This window comes from Stegostoma tigrinum, chromosome 27 (assembly GCF_030684315.1).
Source record: "Stegostoma tigrinum isolate sSteTig4 chromosome 27, sSteTig4.hap1, whole genome shotgun sequence".
Lineage (NCBI taxonomy): Eukaryota > Metazoa > Chordata > Chondrichthyes > Orectolobiformes > Stegostomatidae > Stegostoma > Stegostoma tigrinum.
Genome location: NC_081380.1, coordinates 6,068,397 through 6,086,224, shown reverse-complemented (window position 1 = coordinate 6,086,224; position 17,828 = coordinate 6,068,397). Strand labels below are relative to the sequence as shown.

The window sequence follows — 17,828 nt, the reverse complement described above, 5'->3', positions numbered from 1 at the left end:
TGTCTTGAATGGGAGACAGCTTAGAAATATTAGGTGTACTAAGACAGTGGGCTCTTGTGGCACAGTGGTAGAGTCCCCAAGTTCTGGGATTCCCTCTCTCGACATCTCAGACAGTCCATCTGCTTTCTATCTTTTAGACGTTTTCTAAAACCTACGTTTTTCACCAAGCTTTCAACTAGGAGGCCTGGGTTCATGCCCAGCTACTCCAGAGGCATATGATAACATCTCTCAGTAGGTTGATTAGAAATATTCATATAGAACATAGAACAGTACAGCACAGTACAGGCCCAAGATGTTGTGCCGACCTATTATCCTACTAAGATCAATCTACCCTTCATTCCCTACATTTTACTATCCTCCATGTGCCTATCCAAGAGTTGCTTAAAAGTCTCTAAAGTATGTGACTCCACTATCACTGCTGGCAGTGCATTCCACACACCCACCACTCTTGTGTGAAGGACCTACCTCTGACATCTCCCTTATACCTTCTTCCAATCACCTTAAAATTATGCCCCCTTGTAATAGTCATTTCCTCCCTGGGAAAAAGTCTCTGTCTATCCACTCTATCTATGCCTCTCAGTCATCTCTCATCCTTCTTCACTCCAATGAAACAGCCTTAGCTCCCTCAACCTTTCCTCATAAGATCTGCCCTCCAGTCCAGGCAGCATTCTGGTATATCTCCTCCAGTATCCTCTCTAAAGCTTCCACATCTTTCCTATTATGAGGTCACCAGAACTCATAATACAGAATTAGGGAAGAACTACTTCTGCACGTTTCCAAAATCTGTCTCCCAATCTGTTCCTCAGTGTCTCTGTTGCCATCCCTGATTAGCAATGCCACTCTCCTACCTCTTTTACCTCCCTCCCTATTTCTTTTGAAGCATCTATACCCCGGAACATCCAACAATATTCCTGTCCCTGTGTTATCCAGTCTCCATGATGGCCACAACGTCGTAATTCCCAGTACTGATCCATGCTCTAACTTCGTCACCCTTATTGCTGACACTTCATGTATTGAAGTAGACACACCTCAACCTGTTGACTGGCTGCCAATTTGCCCTAACAAGTGTTTTCCTCAGACACTCATTGGTACTAAAAAGTGTTGAAGTAGAGTTAAGAACTAAACCCTTATATCTAAAATGAGCATAGAATTATTTCTGGTCTCCTTTCTCACAAAATGGCTGCTAAAAGTTCAACAAAGAGAAGGCTGATGGGTAAAGAAAAAAACAGAAATGCCTCCACGGAAAGGTTGACTGGTATGTTTGGGAAGGGTTTAAGACAAATTGGTAGGAAGGGTTTGCTCCTGAATACAGGTGCAGAAAAGAAGAATAAGGTGCATAAAGATGCACAAGATGAACAGTACTAGAAAAGTAAGTAGTACCATATTACATAGGAGAAGACTAGGAAGAACTAAAAGTGAAATACACAAATACGGTTGAATGCATATATGTAAATGCACAAAGCATAGTAAAAGTGAGGCTTGTATGCAACATGTAGCACCAGGTACATACCAATGAAAAAAATTGGGAACTAATGCAAGGCAAGTGGAGTGTTGGCATTTATTGCAAGGTGGAGGAATAACATTTTCTTGTTTTCTATTTCAAACAGCATTCAGTTTAAATAAAGAACTTTAGATGTATGTTAAAAATTAGTGCTATAATAGATGTCTGAAATTTATTATGCAGTTTCTTGTATATCATGTGTTTCTCAAAGTTGTGAAATTTTCACTGAAATAATGATCATTCCGTTATCACGTTCATTTGGTGAATAATCCTGCATGAAAAAACAAAGAATTAACTGTAATTGGAAGAGGTCTAAAAACAAGAACTTGTGCTGTAGAAACATGCACAACTTCTTTCCGCATATGAAATGGTAGCTTTGAGAATTTTTAAATCAGTTTTAATGGTCTGGTGATGAAATATGGTACTGTGCAGTGGCCATGTAAGAAACCAACTGATTTACAGATATCTTTCAGGGTTGAGAACCAGCTGCCCTTATCTGGTCTGTCCTATATATGACTACAGTCCCTCAATGTGATTGATTCTTAACTGTGCCTTAACCAGTAATCACACAATCCTATGAAAGCTCTCAATCCTGGATCCTGTGTTCAAACAGATGGGACTTAATAAAATCTTTAACATATGCAGGGAAGCATATACAGATTTGCATTGAGCTGATTTTAATTCATCTTACAGACAAGAAGGAAAATTAATTTTTTTTGTTTTGTTCTTCTGTCCATTACACAGCTGATTTTTAATTTTTGCTTTCTTATTTTACTTATTGTCCTTCTGAAATAGGTGATTTGCTCCCCAAATAACATTTGAGGAGTCCAATTTGAAAGTAACTTGCATCAAATTCTTTAGGGTTGGAAAAAATAGAGTTTATCAGTGGATTGAAAACCTGGTCGGGGGTGTGATTTACAGATATACAATTATGATATAGTTGTAGATAGCTACAGCAATACAGACAAACATGTAAATAAAGGAGGTGGAAATAAAGAAAAGTACATTTACAAATTAATTAAAAATCAAAGTTATTGTCATTAATTCAAGTGAATTAGAGTCCAGTAACTCAACGTCCAGTGATTTCTTTCAGTTAGTTTATCTGGCAGAATTCCTTTTTCTCGGAGCCCAAGTGCAAGTGGCATCAGTGACAGCAATATAATTCATGCAGACTGGGACTTTGTTCACTTCTTTGGCAAAATACAGGATACTTTCCAGAAATCCAATTTGAAAGATGTCGAGATCAGAGACGCGCTGTAGCTAAGGTTGAAACTGTTTGATTATTATCTTCTCTGATGTTAAAAGCCAACTGAGTAAAGAGGTCACAGATGTAATTAAAGCTCTTTTAAAATTTCTAAACCTCAAATCATATGGCTGGGGTTCTGAGGTGAGTTACTCCAATAATACATGTGATTAAAAACCTGCCTGTGTTGTAGGAGATAAACTTGGAGCCAGTGGAATGATCTCAAAGCATGATGAATTTTGTTGGCTTTCTTTCAAACCAAATCTGGCTGTTGAGACATATTATTTGAGGTCCCATTGGGTGGGTTTGACAAGAATATCTACACCGTGCAAGGGCATGGCATACCAGGAGGGGAATATGTTGCTTTTGTCTAATGGAGGTTTCTGGGACACACTCTATAGTTGCTAACAGCCATCTCTCGCCCATTAAGTATCAATTTAAAACAAACAGACTAAAAGAATAAGGTCATTAAGATCCCTCTTTTCAAGCCTTCTGAACATGAAATTCTCCTTGATGCCAAGGACAGAAGATGAATTTGATTTAATTTTTGTTTAATAATGTTTAATAAAAAGGAAAACAAATTTCTTTCACTCTTGAAGATCAAACCCACAACCAGCATTTGTCATGGCAGTTCTCTGCTGCATTCTAAAGACGTGTATATTGGTCAGGATGTCTGCCAATATGAATGGTTTCTTTGGTAGACTAAAGGCCTGCAGGAACCAGCTTCATCATAATAATGCATATTCTATGTATTCTGTGCAATAGGTTGTGACCTATGTGAAGCATGATCTCTAGGTAACCACTGCAACATAGATTTCAAAATACTGGAGAGGTAGAAGATGACCCAGGATTGCTTTCTCAACCATGTAGCACTTTTTCTGGTGTTTGTTCAGTTTTGTTATTAATTAATGAGACGCCGGATTCCAGAACCAACTTCCTGGAGTACAGCAACTTTTTTTCCACCCTTAAAAAACATCTACTAAAGTCTAAAGCAGCTAATACAGACTAGAAACATGACGGCATTCAGTTTTGTTAAAAAAAACTTGTTGATACTCCTCTGTCCACAGCATCTGTGATTTTCTTCTTCTTTATTTGATTGGGTAGTAAACTGAGAAATTGCTGTCCAGCAATTAATTTGATTGTCAGCCTTTGAAATGATGGCCAATAAAAGCCCCAACACTATAAATGACTGGTGTAAGCCATCTAGGGGCATAAGTGGAGATTTCTCTCACTCAAGTTCAAGAGGGCTTCCCAACAGCCTAACAACCTCTTACGCTGAGGTAGCCAAGAGGCCTACTTTGTCTGTATGCTCCCTGGATTGGGATTAAAGTCTGCCCTAGTCACAGCATTTAATTTCCTTTCGTTCCACTAAATTTATTTGTTTTCTTTATTCATTCACAGGAAGAGGGTGTTACTGGCTAGGCAGCATTTACTGCCTACCCCTAATTGCCCAGAGGGCAGTTAAGACTCCATCACATTGCTGTGGATCTGGAGTCACATGTAGGCCAGACCAGGTAAGGATGACAGTTTCAGTCTAAAGGATATTAGTGAACCAGGTGGGTGTTTCTGACAATCGACAACTGTTTGATGGTCATCATTGGACACTTAATTCCAGATATTTATTGAATTCAAATTCTACCATCTGCTGTGGTGGGATTCAAAACTGGGTTCCCAGACATTAGGAGGATCACCGGTTTAAGGGGCCAGAGATAATATCACTAGGTCATAGTCTCCCCTATGAAGCACATTTTGTGGCTGCTAACAACCATCTCACATCCAACAAATGTCCATTTACAAAAGATTACATTCTCTTGTTTGATCTTAAAGAAACAACTCTCTCTTCGTGCCTTCTGCCCAAGATATCTTGATTTTGAGGAAAAAATATGCATATACATACATGAGGACTGAAGTGAGGAGAAAGAGAATATGTATTGTGGTGCATATTGCCAGGAATTTGGAGGAAGTATCTTTAAAAATAAAACTTTGCTATTATTTGCAACACCCTGTTACATTTATAGCCAGTCTACTTAAAATTTGGGAAAAACATAAATCAATGATTTGCTTCAGACCTTTTCAGTGACAAGTAGTTAGATAAATATGTAAACAAGAAGGGAAAATCTGTCTCTTTCCTCCTCACTATCTCATGGATGCTTAATGCCCGTGAACGAACTACCCCTGACAAGGAGAGAAATCCCCTTTGATGCCAGTGCAGCTGACGGCTCTCTCACCTTGGTGAAGGATCAAATTATCCCCATAATTCTAACCACTGGTGCTCAAGGAAATTTTTCAGCATTATTGCTCAGCAACCAGACAGCACTATTCACAAGGACCTGAACTAATAGCACACCGTACGGTACTACTGCTGTGAACGGTAGGGAAATTGGGGAACAGTTTGTAAATAAAGCACTGCCACACTGACTTTGCTTTCTGCCATCAGCCAACCTTGCATCAATCGAAGGTCTCAGCAGTTAGGCACCAAATCCATACAAACAACACCTGCTGAGTTTGCAGAGCCAATCTTCACCTTTTGACAAATGCAGGTTTCACATACCCCACCAGAATTAAAATCTTGACACTGCCTTTGATTTATCACAAGAAATAGTTGAATCTGTGCAATACAGATCAGTAATACTGGTTCATGGAACAAACCATGATGACAACATAGTCAATTTATTGATGATATCATTCTGCAAATGTTAAAAAGTGGATAATTGGGTCCAATTTAATATTATTTCCTTCACTGAGTGTGGGGTTTGCTGGTAATGCATTTGTTGCCCATTCCAAATTGCCCTCAAGCAGACACTGGTAAGCAGCCAGTTGAACCTCTGCAGTGCGATTGTGCAAATATCTGCCTAATTGTTTGGTGTTTGCCAAAATTGTAGACAGTTGCAAAATTTTCATGGATGCTTTAAAAGGGATAAGCAGCATAATGATTTTCTACCTGCCAAGTGCCAGATTAGCTGTCACAAATGGTCTCAGCTACCACCTCAGCTACCATTTTCCCAGCTACCATCAGCTCCAAGGAAGGGTCACCGGACCCAAAATGTTAACCATAACTTTTTCTTCACAGATGCTGCTAGACCTGCTGAGCTTTTCCAGCAACTTCTGTTTTTGTTCCAGAGAAATTTGATTGTCAGCCTCTGAAATGTTGACCATTCTTTCTGATATCCTATCCTCATAAAAGTCCATTATTGCATATAACTAATATCTTTAATGGCATACCATCCATTAACCTTAAACTTACCAGATCGTACCCATGACCCCGACCATGCAGCTGGATTTAACTTTAATTAGCTCCTGGCATTAACCTTTTGTATTCCATTTACAAGCCGATAGGTCAGACAGAGACATACAATATTACCAAGATTGACAAAAGATGGTCTTAGTGATAATGAGGAAGCTCCTCTCAGATCAAGTAGATTGCTGAGATTTAAAATAGTCTGCTTCTCATCAGATATTATGAGGGACAGGGGTGGAGTTAGTGGCTAGGGAACAGGATTTAAGCAAGTAGAGAAAAAAACTGCTTCAAGATTTCTAATGTTCATCAGAGTTAACTTGCACTCATTCAATACAATATGTTGGCAAACAGTGCAGCATATCAGAGATAAAGAAAATCCTGAGTGAGGTGGTGGTAAAACAGAGATACTTTCACTGCACATGCATGGAATCAGGTATACATTCTATTTGAATATGTACATTGGACAAAGTATATGCATTTACTGGGTAAGAATGTGTCTAAATCTTTAATTTGTACAACTCTGATTTGGATTTTAATTTTTAGATAGCGTTAAAGTGAAATCTGAGATAAATAATTCCGTAGTTGTGAACTTTGAGCAGGTTTATTTTTGAGATTTGTGGTGATAGTGTGACCAAATTACGAACCAACAGAAATTGTTTCCTCCTCAATTGGTTCAACTACCCTGTATAGTGACAGTACACACAAGTAACCAACTGAGTAAGATGCAGCACTTGAATGCAACTTACAAGACAGTGCCAGAGGTGAGTTTCTCAAGGAGATTAGCGGAGCAAGGAGAAGGATGTTTCATTGCTTTTGTTTAAACAAATCAGCTGATTGCCGAGTACGATTGGTGATTATTTCTAATCTTTAACATAAAAGAGAAATCTTTACTCTTTTTCTTTTAAAAATAAACTGTTAGACATAAAATTGAAAGCAGCATGTTAAGAAAAGGTAAATAATGCAATAAAGAGTTAAAAGCAGGGATTCTTCAAATGTAAAGAGCAAGGATTTAATTAATAACTTAAAGTACAATGGAGATGACAGGCGGGGCGATTTTCTGAAGCTTCAACATGTAAGAGTTGCTGGGCACCAATGTGATGCACAGTGAACAGATCTGTTCAAGGACAGGGGAATGTGATTGATGGAGATAGATACTTATCTCTACGAACAAGTCTCAAAGACTGTCTTGTGCCATGGTTAAGGATATCTCCTTAAGGCTGGATAGGAACTTGAAATGGAAGGGGAGGGATCCAGTTATTAATGTTCACATCAATTACAACAACTTTGGTAGGACTAAAAAGGAAGCTCTGCTCAAGATGCAGAAGCTCCAAAGTAAAAATCCTGGGATCACTACCTGAGCAGTGGACAAACTAGAATCGGGTAAATAAAGTCAACAAATTAAATGTGTGGTTTAAAAACTGATGTGGGAGGGATAGGATTCAATTCTTGGGGCTCTGGTTCCAGTGCTGAGGTAGAAGTAAGATATTCCAGCAAGACGGGCTTCGCTTGAATTGTGCTAGGGCCAGTTTTCTGAAGAATCAAATAAATTAGGCTCCAGAGAGATCTTTAAACGAGTTAGTCGGGGGGGGAGGGGGGAGAAAGGTTCAGGAGGGGATTGTGTTGGCTTACAAAGCAAAAAGACATGGAAGCATTGCAAGGCAACTACAGGAAGGGACACAGTGTAAAAGCATAAAACACCAGCATCATGTAGGGTCAAAAGAGGAAAAACCTTGAAAGGGCAATATTAGTGGCTCTTTACTTAAATGCTTGCAGTATTTAGGTCAAAATAATATGTATATATAAGGTGAATGGGTTTGATCTTAAATTCATTACAGAGACACTGTTGCAAAGAGATCAATGCTGGGAACGAAATATTGAGGGATATGTGACTTTTCAAAAGCATGGTGGAATGATTTTGTTAGTACAAGGAGAAATAAATATGATAGCAAGAGATTAGTTTCGATCAGTTAATGTCGAATCCAAACAGGTGGAGGTAGGAAATGACAATGGGAAGATGAAATTGACGGATGCAGTCTATAGGCCCCCTAATTGTTAGCTGTTCTGTAGGCCAGACAATAAGTCAGGATATAATGACGGTACGTAAAAATGGCAGTACATTAATCATAGGTGACTTGAATATTCATGCAAAAGTAGTCACAAGGAATAATTAATATGACAAAAATCTTATAAGGGCCTGGATGATGTGAGCTATGGCAAGATTGGTGGATAACCATGCGAGAACTCAGTGATGCCAATCCCAACATTGGATGCAATTTGCTACAACTTTTTTGATCATGGCATGCAGCAAGGCAAGACTGTGATGACAGCGGCAAGTCACCAACCAAGGAGGATTTCATCCTTTCAAGTGACTTATTAAAGCCACAACTCCCTTCGTTAATATTCAACTTCCTATCTTAACCAAACACGTTGGCCTAGTTGGATATTGAATTATTATGATCTAATTATTACGGGTTATTTATTGTCACATATATCTTGAAGGAAACAGTGAAAAATGTTTTGTCACCACAATCCAGAGCCATTTTGAGTTACAAAAGAATAAAAAGAAATCACATAATTAGAGTTCATCCTCTGCACAAGGGGTCTTCAAACACAGTTCCAGGGCTTCTGCAACATCACTGAAAGGTGTTGTATGCCTCAAGGAGCTCCCCACTTTTGGCACATTCTCCGCCACAAAGACCCGCCACCACTGTCAAGAGCCCACACTATGGGCACCGGTACTGCCGCAGCCAACAACCCAACTAGCATCACCACAGATGGCACCCCACTAAGTCCACCCTGCCAGGAATCCTCTCACCAGGGTTGGCTCCAAATGTCACCTCCAAAATATGGCCAGTCAGACAGCGCAGTGATTCATTAGTATTGCACTGAAATGACAACCTAGATTGGATTCAAGCTCTACTTTTGAGACGAGCATAAGTCCTACTGAGTCAGACATAAGAGTCTACTGACCAAGGATAGCTAACACATTTCAGCAAAGGTTGTTTACTTACTTCTCAAACTAGCTTTAATTTCCCAGTTTTAGCAATCAAGGAGGTGAGGAAAATATTAATGTCATCTTTATAACAGATCCACGCTTACATCAATGTTTGAAAAATTATTCTTGTCCAGAAAAAATTCTTTACGTAAAAGACTCAGAAATCTTATTTCTAACCCTGGTCAGATTAAAACAGACCCGCTTCTGCACTGGACATTCCTGGGCAGGGGTGGAATCCAGCAGCAAAGAAAATATTTGTTGAAACCACAGTTTTGTTTTACAGCAGACCGTTGCCATGTTCTATGATTTAAAAGCACAGTCAGGCACTTTGACAGCTCCTGTAAAATATATACTACAAGTGAGGAGTTAGGACAGTGTTGCTTGAGGAGTTAGTGCGGCAGATGAGTAGGGTATTCATAAGATGTAGAAGCAGAAGTAGGTCATACACTGCAATGAGCACATTCCACCATTCAAGAAATCTTGGATGATGTGACAATCCTCAACTCCACTTTCCTGCCTTTTCGCCATAACCATTGATTCCCCGACTCATCAAAAATCTGTTTATTTCAGCCTTGAATACCCTAATGATACAGCCTCTACAGCAAAGAATTTCACAGATTCACTACTCCAAGAGAAGAAATTCCTCCATTAGTTCTTTCTTAAAGGGGGAGCCCCTACTCTGAAATTATGCCCTCTTGCCCTAGCCTCTCTGACAATTGGAAGCAACCTCTCCACATCTACTCTATCACCTCCTAAGAATCCATAGCGTTTCAATGAGGTCACCTCTCATTCTCTAAATCCAATGAATGCAAGCCAAGTCTGCAAAATATATCTTGATAATAAAGGATCTCTTTACCTAGGAAGTACCAAGTGAGCATTCTCTGGGTTTCATCCAACACCAATACATTTTTTCTTGTATATTGGACCAGGGCTGTTCATAGCATTCCAGGTGTTTAAGAGCAAAAGCTTTATGCAGGTTTAGCAAGCGTTCCCCATTTTATATTCCATTCCATTCGAGTTGAATTCTGTATTACCAGCAAAACGTGCATGCTAGCTTTTTATGACTTATGCACAAAGGCCCACAAATCCCTCAGTGCTGCAGCTTTCTGTGGCCTTTCACCATTCAAGTAATTTTCATCTCCTCTATGCTTCCTGCCACAGTGTTCCATTTGCCAAACTTTGTCCACTCACTTAGTTATATCTAGATCACCCTGCAGAATCTTAGTATCGTCCTCACCATTTGCCTTCTCATGTATTTTTGTGTCATCCACAAATTTGGCAATTGCATATCCACTTCTTGTCAGCCAAATCAATGAAGAGTGCAAGACAGCATGGCAACAGTAGCACCAAGCATACCTTAAAAATGAGGCATCAGCCTGGTGAAGCTACACAACATGACAAGAGTCATAGAGCTGCACAGCATGGAAACAGACCCTTTGGTCCAACTCATCACTGCAGGCCAGACTGGATAAATGTAGTCCCATTTGCCAGCATTTGGCCCATATCCCTCTAAACTCTTCCCATTCATATACCCATCCAGATGCCTTTTAAATGTTGTAATTGTACCGGCCTCCACCACTTCTTCCGGTAACTTATTCCGTACACGCACCACCCTCTGTGAACATGTTGCCCCTTAGATCCCTTTTATATCTTTCCCCTCTCACCTTAAACTATGCCCTCTAGTTTTGGACTCCCCCACCCTGGGGAAAAGACCTTGGCTCTTCACCCTATCTATGCCCGTTATGATTTAAAACCTCTACAAGGTCACCCTCAGCCTCCGACGCGCCAGGAAAAATAGCCCCAGACTTTTCAGCCTCTCCTATAGCTCAAACCCTCCAACCCTGGCAACATTCTTGTAAATCTTTTCTAAACCCTTTCAAGTTTCTCAACATCCTTCTTATAGCAAGGAGACCAGAACTGAATGCAGTATTCCAAAAGACCTGTACCGCTGCAACATGACGTCCCAACTCCTACATGTAATACACTGACCAACAAAGGCAAGCATACCAAACACCTTTTCATTATCTTGTCTACCTGCGAGTCCACTTTCAAGAACTATGAACATGCACTCCAAGGTCTGTTTGTTCAGCAACACTCCCCAGGACCTTACCATTAAGTGTATAAGTCCTGCCTGATCTACCTTTCCAAAATGCAGCATCTCACATTTATCTAAATTAAACTCCAACTGCCACTCCTCAGCCCACTGGCCGATCTGATTAAAATCCCATTATATTCTGGGATAACCTTATTCACTGTTCACTACACCTCCAATTTTGGTGTCATCTGCAAACTTACTAACCATTCCTCCTATGTTTCACATCCGAATCATTTATACAATCGGATGTGGAGGTGGAATGCAGTGGACCCAGCACCGATCCTAGAGGCATTCCACTGGTCACAGGTCTCCAGTCCGAAAAACATTCCTCCATCACCGCCCTCTGTCGTCTACCTTGGAACAGGCTCTGAATCCAAATGGCTAATTGTCCCTTGGTACACTACTTGTGGATAGAGAACAGGAGGTATGGTTAGTAAGTTATGTCAAGCAGCATAAGCAGCAAATGATAGAACAAAGCAATTCTACACTCAATAATAAGTTCTAAGCTCTGCAGTCCTGCTACATCCAGTTGTGAACAGTGGTTGATTAAGTAACTCCCCAGGGGAGAAGGCTTCACAAATATCTTCATCCTCAAAAACGGGGGAGCCCAGCACATTAGTGCAAAGATAAGGCTGAAGCAATCACAACAATCTTAAGCCAAAAGTGCCACATGGATGATCCATCTCAGCCTCCTCATGGATGTCAGTGTTTAGCCAATTTGATTCACTCCATGTCATACCAAGAAAAAATTGGAAGTACTGAATATTGCACAGGCTTTGATCTTTGACAACATTCTGGCAATAGTACTGAACACCTATGCTCCAGAACTTGCTGGATCCCTAGCAAAGCTGTTCACCTATATAATCACCTGCATATTAGAAATAATTGTGGCCCAGCACTGATTGCTGCGGCACTCCACTATTTACAGGTTGGCAACCTGAAAATGCCGCTATATCCCAACTCTGTATTTTGTTAGTTGTAAAATTCTCTATCCATGTTAATACACTAACCCTGATACGATGGTCTCATCTTATTAAGTAGCCTTATGTGAAATACCTTATCGAACGCCTTCTGAAAATCTAAATGTATTCCATCAACTGGTTCCCCTTTACTTATCCTGCTAGACACTTCCTCAAAATTGTAATAAATTTGCCAGGCATTATGCATTTCTAAATCCCCTGTTATCATGTACTTTTAAGAGATTCTAATTTTACCCTAACGGATGATGTTAAGATAACTGGCCTTAGCTACCCATTTTCCATCTCCCTTCCTTTTTGAATAAGGGTTTTACATTGACAGCTTTTCAATTTCCTGGGACTTTACTGGAATCTCACAGTTATTGCAAGATTATCTCTGTAGCCATTATTTTAAAAATATCTTTGGATATAACCCATCAGGCTCAAGGGACGTATTGGCCTTTAAGGTCTGGTGACTCTTTCTCGGAACAGAAAGTTCTGACCTGCTGAACTTTTCCAGCAACTTCTGTTTTTGTTACTCAGGAAACTAATTAGACCAGAGGCCAATAGGTCCCTTGAACGTGATGGGCAGATGAACTCAAACTGCAGATGCTGTAAATCAGGAATTAAAAACAGAAGTTGCTGGAAAAAGCTTAGCAGGTCTGGCAGTATCTGGAGAAACATCAGAGTTAATGTTTCAGGTCTGGTGACCCTTTCTCAGACCTGCTAAGTTTTTCCAGCAATTTCTGTTTTTGTTCCTGATTTATAGTAGCTATAGTTCTTTCAGTTTTTATTTAGCATCCTGCGTAATTTTTCTCTCAAGATAATTATATATCTCCCGCCTTTTGCCTGTTGATTATTTCAAATTCTTGGAATTCTATTTATATCTTCTACCACGAAGACATAGAAAGGACTGATTCTTTTCCTCCGCAATTCATTTCCTGTTTCCCCATTACTATTTTCCCAACCTCATTCATTGCTGACTTGCTTACCAAGCTGGCTTGGTCTCGTTCAAATATTCATCACTGTGCTAGGTGACATCATCAGAGCAGCCTCCGATGATGCAATGTTATTCTACTCCAGTTGGACCCTCTGATGAAGGGTCCAGGCCCGAAACGTCAGCTTTTGTGCTCCTGAGATGCTGCTTGGCCTGCTGTGTTCATCCAGCCTCACATTTTATTATCTTGGAATCTCCAGCATCTGCAGTTCCCATTATCTCTGGAATTTACACTGTTCGGTCGGTTATGGTGAGTAATGTCATTTCCGGTTTTGATCTGTATGGGTTTGTATATGGGGTCCAATTCTATGTGTTTGTTGATTGCATTACGGGTGGAGAACCATGCCTCTAGGAATTTCCGTGCGTGTCTACATTTGGCTTGGGCTACTATGGTTACCTTGTCCCAGTTGAACTGACAGCCATTTAAAACTCAATCAACAATTACAACATACTCAAGCTACTGGACCTCTACCTCACCACACACTTTGCCTTTAATGATCAAGTACACAAACAGATCAACAATACACCAATCAGGTCACCCATCACAGGACTCATTGCAGAAGCAGTCATGCAAAGACTAGAACACACCACCCTCCCCCACATTCAACCTAAACTGGAGCCCGAATGTTATGTGTTGCTTCAAATAATGACTCAATAAAGAGTGTTTAAATAAAATTGGAATCCATCACACAGGTTAAAGACCAAACACTCGATAAAAATATTCAATACATCCAGATTTCAATCCACAAAGCTCTGCACAGGTCCAAAACTGAATTCAAATGCAAGTCTTTGCTCTATCTATAATCAGAAAAGCTTAGATGTGAATATCATGCACATTGTAGATACTGCAACCTCAATCTGTCAGATTAGAACTCCTGTTGTCTCAAAAGTAATGGACAAAATTAATTCTTCATTCCATCATTATGCAACATGTTATCTCTTATCTTAATTTAATACTGTATCACTAAAAAATGATCCTATTTATATGTAAATTTCAAATCAGAAGTTTTAATCATGCTCCTCATATTAGAAGTTATCCAAGCAACATTATTCACAAATTAGTTTCATGTAACTCATATCTATATAAATATATTAGTCAATTTTGAGCTTGGTGATGAATGTCATTGCAGGGAAAACGGAAAGTGTTCCATTTATTCTCTTGTCAGCCAACATCAAACAATCCCAGAATTGTTAAAATTCTTCAAGCATGAAGAAAAGATTAGGTCATTCAGCCCCTCCAGCCAATTCCACAATTCGTTTAGATTATGGCTAATCAATACCTCATTGCCATTGAATTGAGTTTATTTCATATCTCAGTATCTCTACCAAATGAAAATCTGACAATGCAAATCTTAATAGCTCTAACTGTCTCAGCATCCACATCTTCCCTTCAGTCAATCCAATCAATATTCCTTACCCTTCACTGAAGAAGACAATTATCCATTGTACCAAAGTTAAACTCAATTCAAGTAGTGGATTCATCTGATATCCTGACACTTAGCACAGACCAAACATAGCAAAAGTTATTTGGATACACTGGGATAGAATTGGTATGTATTTTACCTGTTTATCAAACATTAAATAAAAGGCACATTGTAATTTCATTTTCGGACACAAAGTTCTGCACTGGTAGCATGATAGTCTGATGTCTTATTTGTTGACACAGCCTTGAAAAGTGCCTGAAAATAGTGTCTGATCAATTTGAACACACAAGAACTGTGTCTTTTTCAAGTTTGTTCAATGAAGACTAAGTGGTTCTGTTCGCTATCAGTCAACAGCATAAAATCACCAGTGAGTCATCAAAGTCTTGCACATAATTTATATCTTTCTGCCACTTCATTTCAATAGGATGATTATGTGAAATAAAAATATAGCACCCTCTTTTAGAACTGGTTAACCTATATGGAGCTAACGTGGATGCTTTGGAGAGGGTGCAAAGGAGGTTCACCAGGATGTTGCCTGGTATGGAGGGTGCTAGCTATGAAGAGGGGTTGAATAGATTAGCATTATTTTCATTAGAAAGATGGAGATTGAGGGGCGACCTGATTGAGGTCTACAAATTCATGAGGGGTATAGACAGGGTGGATAGCAAAAAGCTTTTTCCCCAGAGTGGGGGACTCAATTACTAGAGGTCATGAGTTCAAAGTGAGAGGAGGAAAGTTTAAGGGAGATATGCGTGGAAAGTTCTTTACACAGAGGGTGGTGGGCGCCTGGAACGTGTTGCCAGCGGAGGTGGTAGACGCAGACAAGTTATCGTCTTTTAAGATATATTTGGACAGGTACATGGATGGGCAGGGAGCAAATGGACACAGACCGTTAGAAAATAGATGACAGGTTAGACAGTGGATCTTGATCAGCGCAGGCTTGGAAGGCCAAAGGGCCTGTTCCTGTGCTGTAGGTTCCTTTGTTTCTTTTTGAACGCCATGCAAGCTCCATTTAGGTTAACCGGTTCTAAAAGAGGGTGCTATATTTTTATTTCACATAATCATCCTATTGAACTGAAGGGGCAGAAAGATATCAATTATGTGCAAGACTTTGATGGCTCACAGGTGATTTTATGCTGTTGACTGATAGCAAACAGAACCAGATTGGAATTACTAAAATCAATTCACACAGAGAATTGATTGTCTATGGCTGGATACAGAAGATGATCTTGACCCTACTCCACTGGACTTCATTCAAGTACAAACCTAGCAATGAAAGGAAGTGCGCTAATTAAAGTTTAATTAATCACCAAGTCTCACTCTTCTGAGACCCACTGCAAGTTTTTCAAAGAATTGTTATTTTCTTTTGTTACAGTACAGTGTAAAGTGCTCACAAAATACAGGCTTTGACTCTTATAAACAGCTGTCCAATAGAAGTATCTATAACCTGCCGAATCTTAAGGGTGGCATTCAGTCTAAGTGCAAGATTTCTCCACTAACTGATGTAACATTCAGCTTTGAACACTGGTGCAACAGCACGTTTAAACTTAAAAAGTTGGCAACCCAACAGCAGTGGCATCAGCAAAACTAAGTTTAAAATTAGCAATTGGACCTTGGGGAAACAACATGGTTTGAACCTTGAAAAGAATATCAGAAACCACAGGCAGAGTTTTGAAATAGTTTCTACCATCAGTTACCCTTGAAGCTTTGCTTGTTTAGATGAAAGCACTTTGGTTTCAGGGTTTTGTCTATTACATAATGATTACTATTATAGCTAGGGCCCTTAAAAAGTGAAGCTTAGGAAACATGATTTTAAAAAAGTGCCGATGCTGAGGTGCAGCAATATCCTTACCACGTTGAGAATACACATCCAAAAAGCAGAATTTCTCACTGTTTCATATAGTTAACTTCAAAATACATGTAGGTAAAATAAAGCTTCAGAAAAGTCTTAAAGATCTGATTAGCTTAATCACTTTATTGAAATCAGTAACATTCTTCAAAATAAGTTAATTTTCATATTTCACATTTCAGACAGTACAAGTATCAAAGTTTTGGTACGTCAGGAAATACAAATTTCATACGTTCCTTATGTTAAATAAAATGTAGATTAATTTCAATTATAATTAGCTAGGAAGCTCTGAATTTTCACAAAATAATTAAGAATTAACTCATAAGTATTTTAATTCATATATAGGATAACTAATGACGTGCCTAAATGTTATATGAAATGATCTTAAGACAACACCAGTGAGTCCTAATTTTATAATGCATTTGTCAAACACCAATACCATAGCAACTGAGCGGTTTGTTTTAAATTATTCATTTGATAACATGGAAATATGAAAGATCTTTTTTTTCATTATTCTTATTCAGGGTGAGGGCTGCCTGTAAACATCAGAAGCGCGTGGGTGTTGGGCCAATGTTTACAAAAGGAAAACAACACTGTGCCTTCCTTTTCTTTGTTCTTCTGGAACCTGCTACAGTTTGGTCAAGTTTCAAGGTTTGAGTCCAGTACTGCAGGGATGGTGCAGATGAGGACAGAAGGGGTAAGGGTGTCTGGAGAAAACAAGTGGCAAATCCTAAGAAAGTTGACGAACGTTGGATTGTATAAAGGCTGGCGCCTGCATAATAATGGATGGATAAACACTATTCCCATGTACTCTTTCAAACAAAGAGTTTAATTGTTACGACGGGGTAATTGCACAAGTAATCCGCAGATTATATTAATTGTTCTGCGCTGGATGTTTAGCAGCACAGAGGCCCAGTGAGTAAAAAGAGTGACAGCATCTTCATGCACTTGCTGGGCTTGCTCCCCATCCTGCATCCTCCTGGGTACCACTCTCCTCCCCCTGCTTCAATCTCACTTACCCTGAGGCCCGGATCTTCAGACGCGTTTCCTCCTCCAGTCCGGGGCTGCGGGCCGACAGAGTTTTGCCTCTCTGTTGACCGGGTGCTGCCCACCTCCACGCCTCGGAGAAACTTCGCATCCGTCGCTATGGAGGTGGCGGCCGCAGCAACCGAGCAAAAAGCCGCCCGCCCGTCAGCCAACAAGGCGGCGTCCAGAAGGAAAGAGGTGACGCTGGCGTTGGTGGCGACAGCTTGTGATTGGGAAGGAGAGTCCACAGCGCCATCTACAGCCTTGGAGTGCCAGTGTTTCTCTCTGATTATTTCTGGCCACTTTGGACTTCTGCTGCCCCAGGAGGTGCTGACCACCAGTGCTTGTCTTGTGCAGAAATCTGTAACAGAAACCGCTGGAGAAACCCATCAGCTCTGGCAGCATCTGTGGAAAGAAAACAGTTCTGATGAAGGGTTAATGGATCCCAAACATTGTCTTTGCTTTCTGTCCACATTTGCTGCCAGTCCTGCCAAGTTTCTCCTG

General features: G+C 39.9%; 1 protein-coding gene across 9 annotated transcripts in view; it reads right to left on the bottom strand.

Annotated features, from left to right (window-relative positions):
• Positions 1-17,495, bottom strand: part of LOC125464774 (serine/arginine repetitive matrix protein 3-like) — a 693,195-nt gene extending 675,700 nt beyond the window's left edge. For all 9 annotated transcript variants that reach the window (XM_059655503.1, XM_059655504.1, XM_059655501.1 and 6 more), the window contains exon 1: positions 17,318-17,495. The gene's annotated coding sequence lies outside the window, so the exon portion shown is untranslated. The remainder of the gene's footprint in view (positions 1-17,317) is intronic.
• Between the last annotated feature and the right edge of the window lie 333 nt (positions 17,496-17,828).